At 37.1% G+C, this 14,143-nt stretch overlaps 1 protein-coding gene across 1 annotated transcript in view; it reads right to left on the bottom strand.

Moving 5' to 3' along the window:
* SCN7A (sodium channel, voltage gated, type VII alpha subunit) overlaps window positions 1-5,859 on the bottom strand; it is a 78,371-nt gene extending 72,512 nt beyond the window's left edge. The window contains exon 1 of the mRNA XM_012727112.1: window positions 5,577-5,859. The gene's annotated coding sequence lies outside the window, so the exon portion shown is untranslated. The remainder of the gene's footprint in view (window positions 1-5,576) is intronic.
* Window positions 5,860-14,143: the final 8,284 nt, after the last annotated feature.

The following is a 14,143-nucleotide window of genomic DNA, read 5'->3' as shown; positions in this document are numbered from 1 at the left end:
TTAGTGAGATAAACCAGAAAGAGAGAGAAAAATACCGGATGGTTTCACTCGTAGCAGGAGTATAATGGACCAGGCGAGAAAATAACAAGAATAATGAACAACCATATACCAGAGACATTTTGTGGGGGTGGAGTGGGGAATGAGATCAAAAACGGGGGTGTGGGGAGGGAAGTGCACAGGATTATGGTGATGGCACACGGGTGACTTTGTGATAGGAAACCCACGGGGATTACAATTGAGATGGAAAAAAAGTGTACAAAATGATGTAAAAATAAACTGTTACAATAAAAAAAGAATAAAATTTTGAAAAAGAATAAAAGGATCATAGACTGCAAGGGGATGAGTATTAAGGGAGCAAGAATAAGTGAAGTACAGAGTACTTTTCGGGCAGGGGAAAATGCACTGTATGATACCATAATGATGAATACATGTGGCACCTAATGTAAAACCTTCAGGGTAAATTATAATGCAAACTATTTATTTTGGATAACAATGCTGTGTCAATATAGTCTCATCAGTTGGAACAAATGGGGCCGTGATCTTCATAATGGGGTAGGGAGAGGCATGTGTAGAGATATGAGCAATCGCCTACCTCAAATTTACTGTGAACCTAAAACTCCTCAAAAATAATTCTATTTTTTTTTCTTTTTAAAGAACAGTTTGTGTTGGTTATCTTTGAATCAGGTATTTATAAAATCACATACACAGTACTATATATATGCTTGCACTTGCATGCTTCCCTTCTGAGGTAAATTACTAGTGTATGGACAGGGACTGAAAAGCTGCCAGGGGATTCTGCTGCTTTCTAGCTGTTACTTCTCTACTACTGAAACATAATTTACCACACATATGTAATACTAAAATCCAGAAATGGAAAGTTTACACACTGAATGAATAAGGACAGAATGATTAGAAAGGCATCTGGAATATCGCAGTTGTCTAGTCTCTGACTTCAACCTCTCTGGTTTTCTGCTTTGGGATTATTTTTCCATTTGAGTTGTTTACTTCCTGTTCAGCTTTGATTTTCTGACTTCTACTCTTTTACTTCTCCCTGGCAGTTTCTCTTGCTTGACTTAACTGACTTTTTCTCCCTTGTCCCTGGACCTGTGTTCTGTCTGCAGCTGGGTCTTGTTTCCAAGTCAGCCTGTAGCTGTGTCTTGTTTCCAAGTCAGCCTGTTTTGGCTTCAGTATATATCCATTTACTTTTGGAATGGATAAGCTCCCTCACCCTGAAAATTTCAACCAACACATTCCTACAATATGTCATCTTGCACCAAAAAAAAAAAAAAAAAAATTATAAATAACTTTTTCAAAAATGTAAGTATACACTGACATTTTGTTTTGATGATATTTCTTAAGAATTTAATCCAGGGCCCTCCCTGGTGGTGCAGCGGGTTAAAGCACAGCACTGGGAAGATAAAGCCACTTCAGAATGAGTTTGAACCCCGCCCGCACCAGCGGTGATCCACATGGCCCGGCAGACCTCTCCTGATTCTCCCGCTGCTCCCCTCAGCAGTGTACTTTGTTGATCTGCCTGTTCTGCTCCCCACTCTGTGTCTGGTGAATCCTCTCACTGCCCCTGCACCTCTGGCCTGTACCCCAGTTCTGTATGCATAAATAAATAAATATTAAAAAAAATAATTTAATCCAGGTATTCTGGATTAAAAAACCAGGGAAACAATTTTGTAGATAAACAACAATGGCAAAAATCCAAAGGAACAGTTTTCACTTCTTTCCAAATCATAAATTCTCTTTTGAGAGCCAAACTGCCCACCAAATCTGGTAAACATGGTTGTAGAGATGGTTGATAAACATAATCAGGAATTAAGGTCTTTGCAAATGCTTTCTTTTCAGGGAGGCAAGTTAAGGTCCTAAACATGCAGAGTGGTAAAACTAATGCTCAAGAGAAGAAATGTGAACAGAAGTGTTATACAACACAGTCTTAGCACCAAGTCTCAAATTCGCTTATGAGACTGTGCCCAGGAAAACACTCAGTGGCCATCTGAATACCTTTAGAAGATGTAGGTGCTATATTTCTGTGGAAGATGGAATCTCAGAAAGGCAAGACATCATGACAATTGAAACAATGAAGGAAGAGAAAGCTTCCAGGAATGTAAAGAAAAGCTGCTTTAGTCATAAGTATGCCCACTTGAGCTTTTCTATGGCAACCTCCAGGTTCGCTAACAGGGTCCCTTGTTTATATGGACACAATGCTAACATACAAGCTGTGTGTAGTCCACCAAAACAAGCACATTGGGGCAAAGCCAGCTGCTTTCCAGAACTAACTGTTCCTGTGACCCTACTTTGTCAGACCCTTGACCAGAAGAATCTGGCTAAAGGCCATTTAAGAGCTCAAGAAGGAGGAATGTAGTCTTGCCCCTGCTAAAGTAATACAAAGGACAGCTTGTTTGCATGTAACTTCTATACTCATTGGCAATCCAGAAAACTTTTAGTCTATGGTTTGAGATGTCATTGGATCTGTGGCATTCAACAGACATATGCATATAAAAAATTCCAGAACTAGTAATTTCACTGGAATCTTGGAGGCCTTATAGAACCATCTATTTCCCTTTCTTCCTAATCACTTCTTAAAGATTTAGTCAGACTGGTTTTCCAGGACGTACTTTTACCCAGATTTTCCAAATGTGGGCCCAAACACAGATACCCATATCCTTGTCAAGTTGGAAAACAAATAGAGAGGAGCCTTGAAATATACTAAGGTGAGACTAAGTATGGATCAGAGACAAGTTATATTTTATATTTGAGTGCTTAGGCCATGCATCTGCTGGAAGAACCAAGAACTAAGAACTCATTCTGATATTTAAAGCAGAAAGGAAGGCATATTCCCTTGAACAGCATGTTTTCAGGTAGGAAATGTGGATCCCAAATAAGTTTCCTCTGATAGTCTAGCTTACTATGAAATTCCTGTTTTAATCTCAGATTTTTTAAATCAGGATGTCCAAGGGTGGTGCCTTAGTTTTAGTATCTTCTTCAATCTCTTATTTGATGTTGATATAGTCTGACATCTGGGTGTCATCATCACCAGTGTCCTTAGCCAGCAATAGGTTGAGTCAATCTTGTCTGAAGAATTGTATATTTGTTTGTCAAGTAAATGGGAGTTTCCCAGAAGCAGAGAGTAGAATGAGATTGACTGGGCAAGTGGAAATCATGATCCAGCTGGGCACAGATATGAACCAACTGAAAAACATCCCACAAGTCCTTGGATGGAAACTTTCCTTTCAGATTTAAAGGTTCCAATTTTCACTGGTGCAGAGGTGAGTCTATGCTTAATTGGCCTTAGTTAGATCACACTAATAGAAGGGAAGGTGACCAACTCAGGGAAAATGACATCTGTCTATGTAATTTAGTGTGATCTTATGGTAGTGACTCTACCTTGTTGATAGCTAGTAGGGGGTAGAGGGGTTACAGAGATCCTTCTTACAGTTGACAAATCTTGATAATGGTTAGTGGAAATAACAGAACTGGAATCTCCCTTTTATGCTAACACTACACTATAAACGTTGACTATGGTCTATTTGCAGATACCTGGCTGTAGGTCAGTCTGTGCATGTTCCCGTTGCACAGTAGTCATAATAAGATCTAGGACTGAGGTGTATTAAAATACATCTCTGCTGATAAAGAATTGAGCAACATACTGTTATTTTCATTTCCAGTGTGACTGGAGCTATATTCACTCAACCTGGGCAAAAGTACTGGGAGTGCTTATCGACTATCCTGCCAATGCCTAGAACACAGGGGTTTCGAGACAGAGTGCTCAGCTTCTAGTGCTTCACTGGACCTCCTGCTGGCCCGAGAGCCCACCAGGCCAACTGTAATCCTTTGGTACCTTTTCTTGAATCTTTGTCCAATTTCAGGTTTTTCTCCTGTTATTTAAAATACATCAGTTGGAAAGAGTAGGTTTATAGTACTGCTACCCTCCTCTAAGTGCAGGGTTTTAATGAATTTCAATATTCAAGAGGGTAGTATTTATGCTAAAATTTGATTTTTCCGATAGCTTTTAAAGGACCAAACATATTTATCAATATCCATTACAACTGATGGTGTCATCACAAAGAATTAAGAGCACATACCTCAATTTAAAACAAAAAGAGAAAGAGGAAAAAGCATATTTTGAGATTATTCAAAGTTTTTTAAATATGAGTTGTTAACCAAAGCACACAAGTGTGCAAGGATAGAGGCTCATAGGTTAGAAAATATTTTAAATTGTAGAACTAGCAAGAGATCATGGTTTGAAGGAATTTCTCTCCCTCTATGGCATTCTAGTCAGAACTGTAAATACCCACTTATTCATATATTAAACTAAATTTAAAATGAGAGCTAGAATAGTGAAGGGGATAAAAACACTGAATAACTTCATATGCAAACAATAGTTACAAATAATATTATCCTCGCAGCACTCTTTACATCATTTCTGTCATTAAATCTTTACCTGGTAATGAAAATCTTTTGACTTACATTATTTTTGGTAAAGTGTAATTTACAAATAAGAAACAGAAAACTGAGTCAAAAGTTCAATAACTTGCTTCATTGTCACAAAAATGGAAATAAAATTTTACCATTCCAAATGCCAAAATCATCTTTACTGTATTTGATTAGTCACAGAATGTCAAATTACTCATTGTAAATCTTATCTTATAAAATGAGTGGCTGAATTATAGAAACCTTAATCAGAGCTAGTCATAACAGATATAGCATTTGGACTGCATGGCCTAACTCCCTCTATTTTTGCCATAAACCACTCTCATGAACTATAGCCAGAGCCAAAAATACCCATCAGAAGTACCAGCTATATTCATCCTCTTTTCAAAAGACATCTCTGGCCAGTATCCAAACTTAAATCCATCCTTTCCATTAATAAAGGGAGTCCATCAATGTATCATTTCACATGTATTCATCATTTGCTCTGCTTTGACCACTACATCTTAGTTATTAGAGGTATCATGTAACCAGAGTCACATGAATACATCATCACTCTGAAAAGAAAACCTGAGGAAGGAATGCATTTTACAGAGTAAACAATGCAAAAACAAAGAAAATACCTGTTGATCCAGAAACCACCAAAATACTGGGCTATTTAAACCAGGTACACAATTTTGCATCGCACCTTTGGCTCTAATTTTGTACAGTGCATGCTTATGTGAAAAGCAACAGTCCTGAAATCACCAAGTTGGAATAAGGGACAAGAATTCCTAGAAGGATACTCCTTGCTGCATAAACATTTGTTCCTTCTATACTATCAATGTGTCAAGTAATTTAAGATCATTGCCATATAGTTTTCTAGACATTTTGTACAATTATTAGAGCATCTTGTTTTCAAAAGTGTAGGTGATGGAATGAGAAAATTAACCACACGTACAGGACAGAGCAAACATCCACACACCACTATTGCCCTTGAAGTAGCTTTTAATTCTGTCTAAATCTTAGTCTCTGGCTAAGAATCATAAGGGTGTGCATGGGGTGGGGCAGCCAGGGGTAATGGGAGAGGCTGGCAGCTGATGGCCGCTATTACCACCACTATCCCAGGACAGGGCACAGAGCAAGAAAAAGGTACTTACTTGCTACCATGTGAGGGTTCTCCAATGGCACCCTGCTTCTCAGGGTTCCCTGGAGCCCTTTTCTCCACCTGGGCTTTTTCTTCCCAGATCTCTCTGATTTCCTGAGCTCTAGTTGCTTAGGAGGTGTTGCTAGGCAGACGTCTGCCCTCACCAGCAGATCCCACCCAGCCCACTACCGCTGGGCAGTATACATAGCCCACTGAAGAGCAATCTAAAACCCCAAGAGCCTGGAGCTGCTGCCCAGCCACCGACCCAGAGAACCCTCCAGCCAGCCTGAGGCACAGTGGAGCCGCCTAGAAGCTGTTTTGTGTCCTTCCCACTCCTCCCTCCCCTCTCCTAGCCAAACCACCCTCTCCCCCACCCTCATCTCCATGCCAGTACGCGACTTCTGCATCCAGACCGGGCGTGGGCGGAGTGATGTTGACAGAGACCGGCGGCAGAGGCTGCAGTAGCAGCAAAAGCAGCAGCTGTGGTGTCTCCTCCACCAGCTGCAAGGGAAGGGAGAGGGCCAAAGGAGCCTGATCGGTGAGGAGGGGGAGCCTGGAGAGGACTGCAAAAATAGGCAGGATTGGAGCATTGGGGAAAGCAAGGAAGCACTTAAGAGGGTGGGGTGGAGTAGAGTGAATACCTTCAGCTGTTTTCTCTCCTTCCTTCTAACTACCCTAGTAGAGCTTGGAAGGGGCAATTGTCAGCCTGCAGCATTCAAATTGGATCTGGTGTAGTGGTGTGTGTGTGTGGTGTATGTGTGTGCGTGCGTGTGTGAGTGTGTGTGTGCGTGTGTGTAAGAAAGAATAGGTTGGAAATACTATAACCTTCTCATTCTAGATTTCTTTCCCATTCTGCTGATTTGAAATCCAGTGGGCAAAAGAAAAGTATGTATTTTGGAAATTTGGGGAAACTAATTTGTCAGTGAAGGAAAGAGGTGCAGGATCTTCTTTTCCAAAGGGAGTTTGAAAATTTTCATTATACCACAGAGCATTCATTATATAACCTCACATTTTTTTTTTTTAAAGATGAAGTGTTCTTAAAAAGTATATCTGCAATACAGCAAGATAACAAAAATGAGGAAAAGGGTAAAACAAGTATTTTGATGTTCAAATTTTATGTTCCAGAGTATGTAACTGAAGAGTGAGATGGAACTAAATACTAGCTTCTATGAAAATTAAGTTAGGGACTTGGTTCAACCACACTTCACAGTGTGTATTTTGTTTGTTAAGTTACACATTTACTATAGAGCAATATGAAGGATGTGATTGTTGATTTGCTTTCATTTTGTCTGATCTAATATTTTTATGTTTTTATAATACATAGATGTGGAAATTTTTCCTGGCAAGAGGAAGAAATCAAGAATGTTTTATCTTATTCTCTTTTTCTTTTTAACATCAACCAAAAAAGATGTTTAGGAAAAAGGATAAAACTGTATTTTATAGCATCTGGAAACAACTCTTCTTACTCTATAATTCAGTCCATAGGGTCTTTATTTCCTTCAGAATATAAGGCCTGAAAGAAATAAAACCTTAATTTACTGATAAGTAAGTAAGCAAGGCAGAAGTGAGGGCAAAGTGGTCTAGGAAATACTTTTATTAATCTAAGTTCATTATTAGTAAACTTTATTACTATCTAGCCATGTTCAGAAAATAACACATTCAAGTCCACTAAATCCGCTTTCAAAGTACTAAATATAATGCATTATTTTTTTTTAACCTTTAGGTTCAAGTATAAATAACAGGTATGATGATAGTATGTCTTCCAACTGCCAAATCTGAAATTGCCTTCAGAGGTAACTGACATTTAGCAGGGCTCCAAAACTCCTTTGAAAGTAATATGTTATGTAGCATATTTCAGGTGCTTCTGACAATAACAGGATAGTTATCTTCACAGTTGTCTATTTATGATCATATTTTATATAAATTCCAAATCACCTTATGGTGTTTTCTATGGGAGAGAGGAGGACTTATTATTTTTTCTCCTTGTCCCTGGGAATAGGCAATTTAAGGTGATTTCATAGGCAAACAGACAAATACCTGTTGTAAATCTGGATCCCTTACCTTTCAAACAAATATGTTTTATAACATTTTCAAGTCAGTGATATACCCCATTCTTTTCTGTAATTATTTTAACCATATAATGCTTAAGTTAAACTGCAGCTTACTTTATAAAACAATTGTAGCATATATAACATTGTTTCAATATTGAAAAACCTTTTTCATTTCCTTTTCCCCCCCTCTCCTTCCTGCTGCCCTCTAGATAATCCATTCTCCCATTGTAAATTGCCCCACACCTAAAGAAAAGGAGTCTTTGGTAGTCTTCAGAGAGACAAAATTGTGCACCACAGGCTAGCTGTCTCTTTAGTGAACCACCTCTCTCTCTTCTTTTTCCTGGACAGCAAGTAAAATGGTGCATTATAGATAAACATATTTTATACTACCTTGTGACATTCAGTGGTCCTTATTTGCTGAGTGCTTGGAAGTTAGATGTGATTAGATGTGACAGCTGTCCATTTCAGCTGTAGCTGATTCAAACTTACCATGTCATTTTCTTTCTTTTTTAAATATTATATTAGCTCTCGGTATACAAAATAGTGATTCTAGCTATGATTCAGTCTATTTCTATCTGTGAGTTCCTTAGAACTTTTTCAGGAAAACCTTGACACAGTCTTCAATTCTGTTACAATTTCAGAACTATAAGAATGTGAAGATGATATTTGAATCAAACTGTAAAAAGCTTTTTAACAGTCACAGAGAAGCAAAAGTAATGGCTTGCTTCTTTGGAATTCCCAGAAACAAAAGAAAATACATGGTAACAGTCAATTAGGCTTCCAGACAAAAAAAAAAAAAGTGGTCAAAACCCCTTATAGAGCATTAATTATCAGTTAATAAGTTTCTAAACTAGTTCCAACTCCTCAGCTTCCCTGGGACATACACAATGTCCTAGCTTGGTTCTTTCTAAACATATTCCAAATATAGGCACAATCAGTAAAGAATATCACCAATAAACTAAACTAAACGCCAACAGAGAAAAACATATCAAATATTTCATTTGAAAACTAAATGCCAACAGAGAAAAATACATCAAATATTTCATTTGAAAAATATACACTCATCTAGTATAAGTTGGACAGTTCTGTACCTGTATTTATTTTATAATTTTCCTTGATCCCAAAAACCACACTATAAAAATCACAAACCAAAGTTTGTGTTCAAAATCTTCCTGAGCACATAATACATTCTAATTTCCATTTTCAAATCCAACAATCATCTATCAAATAATTCCTAGCCAGGCTTGGCAGAAGTCTAGAATATATTAGTTACCTAGAAGAGTCATTCTGGTAAAAATAAATAAATAAATGAACAAATAAATAAATATAAACCAAATATTATTAATTTAAAATTGTAGTTTATTGTTATTTAGCTGGAAGTCCCATTGTAATTTTTGTGCAATGTATGTGAAACAGTTTAATGTAAGAATGGCATCCTATTCAAATGTCATATTTGGCGGGTGTAACAAAAAACCTGAAATAACTGTGACTAAAATTTGGTAAAGTTTATTTCTGTCAAATTTAGTGATCCAGGTATAAAAAGCCCAAAACTATAAAATATCATGGAATCGGGCCTCTTCAATCTTATTGAGCTGCAGTCTGTAGTGTATGTTAGCCACATCTGTGTGATTCTGGATAACACCAACTCATTTGCATTCCAGGTAATGGAATAGAGGACATGGGATGCTTAATCATCCCATTAAAGGTTACTTCCAGACATTTCATTGTACTTATTCTTAAGTTCAAATCATGTTGGCTAAAAACTCAATCCCATAGTTGTGGGGGTACTGGTTGCAAGGAAGCCTGGGAATATAATTTTTTTTTTTGGTGGGGTAGGGGTGGGGATATGACAGCCTTTTCAGTGAGCCAAAGTAGAGATTTCTGCAAATGTATAGAAAGATTATACACCAGGATCCTCCCTGGTGGCATAACAGGTTAAAGTGCAGCACTGCAAAGCTAGCCACAGTCTCTTCAGCATGAGTTTGATCCCAGGTCAGGGAGTTGACTCACATGGAGTAGCAAACCTCTCTTGAGCCCCTCCCCCCACTTTCCCCTCAGCAGTGTGCTTCATCAGTCTGCCTGTTCTGTTCCCCACTCTGTCTCTGGTGAATCATCAGACCACCTCTGCACCTTTGACCTGTACCCCAGTTCTGTATGCATAAATAAATAAATAAATAAATAAATAAATAAATAAATAAATAAATAAATATTTTTTAAAAGGGTGAAATAAGAATTGGGGAATAGCCACCAACCTCTTGACATTATGTCAGCATCTGCAGTCAACTTTCTATTTAGACTGGATGTTGTAGCCTCCAAGATAAAAGCAGAACCAAATTTATCAGCAAATATCTCCTTCTCCAAATTAAAATTAGCAGGCAAGAAATTCATACTGAAAAACAACCAACTGAATACTTACAGTAGTATTATTTTTGTTTTCTTAAATACATCTTTACAAATATTATTTCATTCATTTCTACTACTTTATTTTTGATTTGATATTAAAAAGCCAATTTAAAAATATTTCTCATAAATTTTTCTCTCTTATATTTTCAAAACAGGGAGTAAACAAACTAGAAATTACTAACTATGTTTTCAGTGAAATACATAACTAATGTGGGAAATATGTGTGTGTGTGTGTGTGTGTATGTCTTTGGTGAAATATATAACTAATGTGGAAAATAAGAGCGCATGTGTGTATATATACATGTCTTCTGCGAAATTTATGACTAATTTTTTTTTAAAGATTTATTTTATTTATTCTTACAGAACTGGGGTACAGGCCAGAGATGCGGAAGGTGAGAGGATTCACCAGAGACAGAGCGGGGGAGCAGAGCAGGCAGATGGAAGAAGTACACTGCTGAGGGGAGCAGCGGGCGGGTCAGGAGAGGTCTGCCGCGCCTTGTCATTGCTTGATTGCCTCCGGGGAAGGCGGGGATCGAACTTATGCTGAAGTGGCTTTAGTTTCTTAGTGCAGTGCTTTAACCCGCTGCGCCACCAGGGAGGGCCCAGAAATTTATGACTAATTTGGGAAATAACAGTATATACATAGAATGTCTTCTTTTAAAGAGACAATATGCAAAAGAGATCTTGGAATCTGAATATGTGGTAAATGATAAAGAAGATGATGGTGATGATTAAGTAACACCTTAGATAATACTACTGCAGAAATTACAAAGGGAGTAGATGGGGGAAAGGGCAAATAGGTAGGGAACAATGCATTAAAGATAATTTTAGAGAGTTAATTCCAAAGGTTCTTACTTCAACTAACATTAATTCCATCTGTGAGAACAAAAAACAAGTGATCATAAATTGTCAAAATAAATAATACAAGAAAATTTCTCAGAATTAAGGACCTACGCCTCCTAATTTATGTGATTGGGCCCACAGAGGGCCAGTAAGTTCAAGTGAAAATGGTAACTCAACCAAATAAACTCATGAAATTTTAGAATCCTTGGGTAAAAGAAATGATTGTAAAACTTTGAGGGAGAAAAATAATTCAGGATGGAGAACATAGCAATTGTCCGAATCTTGGATATATGAACAACAAAATAGTGTTGGCTTATAATCTAGAGGATAAAACATCCATGAATCCATATTTATATTAGTTAACTTATTAATTAATGTGAAAGGAGGGACAAATCTCCAATGGAAAAGAATTCTAACTAATTTATGTAAATATTCTACACTAAAGGAGAGGGAGCTTAATGCCTCACTCCTTTACTGACCCCTGAGCTTCAGTACTTCTTCCCAAGGAGCACGGTAAGGAAATAAGTAAAAGACTAACTTTACAGTGTAGAAATCTCACGAACACTGTCTAATCCTGGTGATCAAGGTCAATATCCAGTCTAAATAAATCATATTCATAGCATGATTTAATCCTATTGTCAAATTTCGATATGACTTGATGAAAATGACACATTGTTTCTATAATCTTCTTCCCCAAATCTATAAACTCAGGATAAGAGAAAAACATCTAACAAATTCCAATAAACAAACAATATACCTACTCAATTTTCCTCAAAATTGTTAAAAGGGCAAACCAGATAAAGTCTAAGAAATTGTCAGATCCAAAAGGAGTCTAAGGATACAACATGTAAATGTGTAAGCAGGATGGGATTCAGGAATAGAAAAAAAGGTATTAAATTAAAAGTAAAGAAATCTGGAATAGCTACAAACTTTAATCAATTGCTATGTGTCAATATTGATTCATGAATTGTAATAAATATACTGTACTAAGGTAATGGGGGAATCTACTGGGGGAAAGTGTAATATAGGAACTGTATATTATAATCTTGAAGTTTTTTTTTTTTTAATTTTATTTCATTTATTCATACAGAACTGGGGTACAGGCCAGAGATGTGGAGGGTGAGAGGATTCACCAGACACAGAGTGGGGTACAGAACAGGCAGATCTATGAAGTACACTGCTGAGGGGAGCAGCGGGCAGGTCAGGAGAGGTCTGCCACACCATGTGGTCACCTCCGGGGCAGGCGGGAATCGAACTCATGCGGAAGTGGCTTTAGATTCTCAGTGCTGTGCTTTAACCAGCTGCGCCACCAGGGAGGGCCTTGAAGTTTTTTTTAATAAATCAAAACTTCTCTAAAAGTAGAGTCTACTATTTGAGGTAAAACTATGAGAAAAATGCTACTGCCATAGGCTCAAAAAAATCTAGTTACAAAATAGATATTAGTTACAAGGGGAACTTAGGAACTATACAATCTTGGTGGAGTTCGACATAAGCAAATGATCATAGTTAACATGCAGGCATCATGCTCCTTCTGATATAATGTATTGATTGGTATTATATCATCAATACCAATGCACCAATACCAATCTGTGCTATTTTGAGAGATGTTGTATGAAATAACTTGTCAAGTGATTAAAATCAAAGAAAGGCCAAGGGACTGTTATAGAATAGAAGAGACTAAAGAGATATGATAATATATATATGTGGGATTCTGTACTAGATTCTGAAACAGAAAAATGACTTTGGTGGGGAAACTAGTGACATTCTAATGAAGTCTGTGGATTTTAAAAAAAAAATAACAACAAGGGATTGGGCTATAAAGGGTAGATGATTTATTAATAGTTATTATTGGAATCCAGAAGGCAGTGGAGTGTTACATTCACATTTCTAGGAAAAAAGTATCTCTGATCTAGTTTTCTATGTATAGTCCAGTCATCAGTCAATATAAGAGAAGAATATAAATAGTTTTCAGACATGGAGGTTCTCAAAAATCTATTTTCCATGTACTTTTCATCTTCTATGCACTCTTACTTAAGAAGTTATTGGAAAAAGAGAGCTTTCCAAGAAAATAGCAACACAAAAATGTTTCTGGCATTCAATAAAAAGGATTTCAACACATGAAAAATGCAAAGAGGCATTTCCTAATGATGTGAATGAATGTACCAGAATGTGAAATGCACAGCAGGCCCTAAGAGCACCCAGTCTAGACTGGAGGTAGAGGTACATATGATATTTTACAGAAAGCTGGAAGAGTGAGAGACTACATCGTCAACAGTTAAAAATTAAGAAATTTTAAAAGCTATTCAAGTATTAACCCTAAGAAAACCAAAAGCACAAATGTAAAGAAATATAAGTGCAGTACTCTCTCTGACTTAGCAGAATCATGTTATGAAAGCAATGGGTTTTATCATTGTTCTTTAGTCACACTGGAAAGATGTTTCTGTGCATAGGAGAGTGAAAGAGAGGGCAATGCTCATTTTGCATAGTGGATATGTGATGGATATTATCTAAAAATGATTAATCAAAACAGAATAGTAGCCATACATCCTTTTAAGTTTAGTAGAAGATCAAAGATATAACAACTAATATGCTTTATAAAGAGCTATCTACTGGGAAGTATAGTCAAGATAGTCAAGAAGAATTTAAAATAGTTCCTTAGGAGAATTTAACATTTTTTTTTAAAAAAATATTTATTTATTTATGCGTAGAAGAAATAGGGTACAGGCCAGAGGTGCAGGGATGGTGAGAGGATTCACTAGAGACAGAGTGGGGAGCAGAACAGGCAGATCCATGTAGTACACTGCTGAAGGGAGCAGCAGGTTAGACAGGAGAGGTCTGCTGTGCCATGTGAGTCACTTCCCTAGCCAGGAATCAAAATCTCAATGGAGTGGATTCAGCTAGCCTAGCAGTACTGTAATTTAACTCACTGCACCACGAGGAGGGCCCAGGACAATTTAACTTTTTAAACTATGTCTATGTTTCACCTTAGTAAAGCATAAAAATAAATTGAAAGTAAAATTAATACATAATTTCCCAATAAGTTATTACACCAACATGAACATATAAAAATCTCATCCTCTAACCCTGATTGCTGCTTTATCTCTTTACTGTGCCTAAAGAAAAATCAGACTTGGAATAATAGATTTCTCAAAACAAGAAAAGACCTACCAAAAATAAGAGGAATTTCCAAAAAGCCACCAAATCTTAAACTGGCTTTTCATTTATTAAGTGAATACTGTGTCTTGGCCATAGCTTGAGAAATCTACTTCCACATCCTTCCAAA

Source organism: Condylura cristata, unplaced genomic scaffold (assembly GCF_000260355.1).
Source record: "Condylura cristata isolate star-nosed mole 26May11 unplaced genomic scaffold, ConCri1.0 scaffold00002, whole genome shotgun sequence".
Lineage (NCBI taxonomy): Eukaryota > Metazoa > Chordata > Mammalia > Eulipotyphla > Talpidae > Condylura > Condylura cristata.
The sequence above is the reverse complement of the archived record's forward strand: the minus strand, read 5'-3'. Positions and strand labels throughout refer to the sequence as shown.